Source organism: Lactuca virosa, chromosome 5 (genome assembly GCF_052849685.1).
Source record: "Lactuca virosa cultivar CGN04683 chromosome 5, Lactuca_virosa_CGN04683_v6, whole genome shotgun sequence".
NCBI classification, from domain to species: Eukaryota; Viridiplantae; Streptophyta; class Magnoliopsida; order Asterales; family Asteraceae; genus Lactuca; species Lactuca virosa.
In genome coordinates, this window is record NC_136430.1 from 9,464,188 (window position 1) to 9,469,510 (window position 5,323).

Consider the following 5,323-nt stretch of genomic DNA (forward strand, 5'->3'; position numbering starts at 1 on the left):
GGTTGTAGGAATAGGGTAGAATCAAGTATTCGACTGTCTATAGAATCCAGTGTTATGTATGATTAGCATACACGAGTACTACAGGGTTGGTGGAAGTTTCATGAATGAGTTTGTGTGAGAGCAGTCGACCAGTTGAAGAATGTCTAGCCTTTCTCTAGGGAGTGAGAATAGGATGTATACGTATGCTAGTGTGTGGTTTTAGGGTTGTTATGATGATCCTCTGATAGTGTGGAAGGTAGTATAAGCTCGTACTTCCAAAAGCACAGTACCCGTACGCATAGCAGGGAAGCCACAACCCCTAGGGTTTCGTTAGTTGAGATAGCTCCTATGGTATGAATTGCGCTTTATTTGATAGTTTCTGGTATATTTCAGTATGGTGTTCACGAGGGGATCCGGATCAGGAGCAGGAGCGAGTGTCCAGGATAGGCCAGGGCTGACTGAGGATCAGGTCAGGGAGATGATTCATTTTGAGGTTGTTTCTATTGTTCGAGGTCAGATACCGGAGTTGTTTGGGTCTATCAATACTGCCATGATGGAGATATTTGATGACCGATATGCTGCACTTTCGGAGGATGCTGTTGCTACAGCTACCGCAGTCATCGCTACTGTAGGGATTGGCGGGGGGAGAGCCTTCCAGTACCGGGACTTCGATAATACGAAGCCCCGGTGTTTGATGGGGTTCAGGATCCGATCATTTCTATGAGATGGTTGTTTGATGTTGAGGGTTGTTTCTTTACTTTCTCCTGCCCAGCTGACCAGAAGGTCAAGTGCACTCTGAACCTTCTTCGGTCTGGAGCGAAGGATTAGTGAAGACTAGTTACTGGTTCATACACTTCGGAGCATAGAGCTGCTATATCATGGGAGCATTTCTCTGATATGTTCCGCTCAAGATATGTTCCACTGGTTGAGATTGAGAGATTGGCCCGGGAGTATTAGGACTTGCGACAGGGGACTGAGTCGGTGACAGAGATCACCAAGATGTTTACTAAGAGAGCTCTGTATTGTCCTCAGTTTGCTGCTTCCAAGCAAGCTCAGATAACCCAGTACTTGAGCATGATCAAGACTAACATCCTCCAGTTTGTGTCTACTCAGTGATATGGTACACTTTTGGAGCTATAGGAGGCTGCTAGTAGGCGAGAGATTGAGTTGGAGCTCCAGGTGAGGGAGTGGAGGTAGGCTCCGAGGCAGGCGCAGCCTACAGCGAAGCGATTTAAGAGCGTTGATGTGAGATATGGGGGTCAGAAGAGCCGCACTTGTGGCAAGTGCAACAAGGTTCATGAGGGTCTTTTTCGATCTAGTTTTGGGTGCCACACATGTGGCAAGGATGGGAATTTTGCCAAGGACTGTCGCCAACAGGTTTCCGCGCCGTCTACCAGGATTTGTTTTACTGTGAGCAGGTTGGCCATATTAAGGCCAACTGTCCTTTGCTCACGGCGGGACCGACGCAGTCTCCAACGCCAGCTACTTTGAGGATCACCGATGGACGATAGGGTAGGGCAGAGCCCCCGAGGGATCGAGGTCGTGCTTTTCAGCTCACGACCGAAGAGGCCAGGGCGGCGCCATATGTCGTTATTGGTATGTTTCCATTTATTATTATGTCGATTATATTGTGGTATGCTTATGTTTATGTTTCTAATAGGTACATTCTTAGTGAATTCTTTTCCTGCTCTTGTGTTATTTGACTCGGGCGTGAGTCGGTCCTTTGTGTCTCGATCTTTTAGTAGGGATATTGGTATGACCCTTAGCGAGTTGGAGTGTCCGTTGCGGGTTTCTATCGCCAACAAACATGGGATTTCTGCATCCAGAGTGTATCAGGCTTGTGTTCTGGATATTTTTGGGGTGCCCTATCTGATTGATTTGATTCCTATCCCTATAGGGGATGTATGTGTGATAGTGGGGATGGATTGGCTGAGCAGGTTCGGTGCTATGATAGACTGCGAGGGTCAAACGAGTGATAGTTCGAACCCCAAGTAGGGGAGAAATGGTTATCTATGGAGAGGGTACCAGGATTGGGTCAGGGTTTTGTTCAGCGGCCAGGGTTCGATAGTACATTCAACATGGTTGTATGGGTTATCTTGCCTATGTAGTTGATACACTGGTTGTGGAGCAAGCATCAGTTTTGGATGTGCCAGTTTTCAAGGAGTTTGCTGATGTCTTTCCGGAGGAGTTACACGGTGTGCCTCCCGAGAGGCAGGTTGGGTTCAGTATTGACCTAGTGTCAGGTGCGGCTCCTATTGCCAGGGTACCATACCGTTTGGCACCGCCTGAGATGCAGGAGTTGTCCTCTCAGCTTCAGGAGTTGTTGGGCAAGCAGTTTATGTGATCGAGCAGTTTGCCATGGGGAGCACCGATATTGTTCGTCCAGAAGAAGGATGGTTCACACTGGATGTGCATTGATTACCGGGAGTTGAAAAAGTTGACGGTGAAGAATCGTTATCCCCTACCGCATATTGACAACCTATTTTATCAGTTGCAGGGCGCATCGTGGTTCTCCAAGATCGATCATAGGTCGGGGTATCATCAGGTGAGGGTGAGAGAGGAGGACGTGGAGAAGACAACGTTTTAGACTCGTTATGGTCATTACGAATTCGTGGTGATGCCATTTGGGCTAACCAATGTGCCTGTAGTGTTTATGAATTTGATGAATTAGGTGTGTCGTCCGATGCTCGATCGATTGGTCCTTGTTTTTATTGATGATATCTTGGTGTATTCGAAGACCAGAGAGTAGCATGAGGAGCACCTTCGATAACTTTTGGGAGTGTTGAGATGAGAAAGACTGTATGTCAGGTTCTCGAAGTGTGAGTTTTGGTTACGAGAGGTCCAGTTCATGGGACATCTCGTTAAACAAAAAGGGATTTTGGTCGATCCGGCCAATATTGAGTTTGTGATGTAGTGGGAGGTTCCGAAGTCTCCCTCAGAGATCAGGAGTTTCTTGGGTTTGGCAGTATATTATCAGAGATTTATTCAGGATTTCTCCAAGGTTGTTGTACCCCTCACTCATCTGACGAGGAAGGGAGTGGATTTCTGATGGGTCTATGAGCAGCAGACGACAATTGAGACACTGCGACAGAGGTTATGTGAGGCCCCGATGTTAACCCTTCCGGAAGGTGTCGAGGATTTCATTGTATTTTGTGATGCATCCATCACTGGTTTGGGGGCGGTTCTTATGCATAGAGGGCGAGTGGTTGCGTATGCTTCTCGGCAGCTGAATCGGCATGAGGCATGATATCCTATCCAAGATCTGGAGTTGAGGGAAGTAGTGTTTGCCCTCAAGATTTGGCGGCACTACTTGTATGGGGTCCGATGTACTATTTACACGGATCACAAGAGTTTGTGATATCTTATGGACCAGCTGAACTTGAACATGAGACAGCGCAGGTGGCTTGACATGGTTAAGGATTATGACTGTGAGATCCTTTACCATCCTGGTAAAGTGAATGTGGTCGCGGATGTTTTGAGCCGCAAGTCGGCTGGATCTTCAGCTGGGGATATGTGTATGAGGATATCCATTGATTCTCCACTTTTGGATTTGATAAGAGGGAACAGGAAGAAGGAGTCAAGCAGGAAAACTAGAAACATGAGAGGAGCAAGGGCGAGATTGACAGATTTGTCACTGATAGTCGAGGATTGTTGACCCGGTGTGGTCGGGTATGGGTTCCGGTTTCTGGTGGGATCAGAAAAATATTTTTGGAGGAGACTCATAAGTCTCGCTTTTCGATACACCCAGGAGCCACCAAGATGTATCGGGATTTGAGACTAAGTTACTGGTGGTCGTGTATGAAGAGGGAGATAGCATGGTACGTTGAGAGTTGCTTGACCTGTAGGATGGTCAAGGCCGAGCATCAGAGGCCACATTGCAAGCTGCAGCCTTTGGAGGTTCCCATATGGAAGTGGGAACATATCACCATGGATTTTATCACCAAGCTACTGAAGACTGGCAAGGGTTTTGATGCTATCTGGGTCATCGTGGATCGATTGACCAAGAGTGCCCACTTTTTGGCCATTCGGGAGAGTTCCTAGGCCGAGAAATTGGCTGATGTGTATGTTCGAGAGATTGTTACTCGTCATGGGGTTCCGGTTTCCATTGTATCAAACCGAGATGTTTGGTTCACTTCCCAATTATGGCATAAGTTCCACGAGGAACTAGGTACGAAGCTACATTTCAACACTGCTTATCATCCGTAAACCGACGGCCAGAGTGAGCGGACCATCCAACAAGACCCAAACCTCAAAAAGCCCAAAATTACAAATTGGGGAGTATGCCCTACGTACCAAAATGGTACGCTATGCGTACTCACCCTCGAAGCATAGAGTACAAGCGACTGATGCATAAAACCTTCATTACACTGAGCGTACTTCCTGCATACGCCCAACATACTGATCAGGGATCAAAAATCCATATTAAGCTCTTAATGGTTAAGCCAATGACTTCCAAACTCATATATGACCCTAATGAGATGTCTTAACACGTAAAGTTGGTAACTTTACTCCTTTGCATGGCTTAATGGGACCAAATCCTTAGTAACATCCATAATAAACATCCAAACTCATGAATGGACCCAAATAATTCATCAAGATCACAGTTTTATGAACAAGGGACCTCCTAAAGGCCAAGATCCAACATTATAAGCTATTGGAGTAGCTAATACTCACAAGGATGACTCTAAGGACCAAAAAGAACCCTAAAATACTCCTTAAACTGGATCTAACACCTAGAGTAATCAAGATAGAAACTTTATACCTCCAAAATGTAGATCAAGATGCAAAAACCATGGATCCAAAAGCTTCAAGCAATCCCATACTTCTCCAAGAAGTTCCTTCTTCTTCTATGAACACCAAAAAGCATGAAATACCACTAAAAGCTCAAAAACCACTCAAATGGGGGCTAGGGTTTCGTTTCTAGGGCTTAGAGGGATGGAGGTTGAAGATAATAGGGTTTGGTGGTGAGTTAAGGAGCTTAATAGGTTCCAAGACCCTAAATTAGGGTTTGGGTCTGACAGGAGTACGCCCATCGTACTCCCTAAAGAATCGTGCTCATTTTGCTTAGTACGCCCAGCGTACGCCAATGTACGCCCCGCGTACTGGCCTTTTCACTAGTACGCCATGTGTACACTTGTGTACGCCCCGCATACCTGGTTAAACCCTAAAATCACCAAACTTCCAAAGGCCATAACTTCTTTGTTATAAGTCCGTTTCCGATGATCCTTATATCCACGAAAAGGTAACGAGAAGATCTCTGCTTCTATCAACTCATACTTGCCTTAAAACTTCCGAACTAAAATCCAATTTCCATAAAACCCCGAAATGACACTTTACCGATATA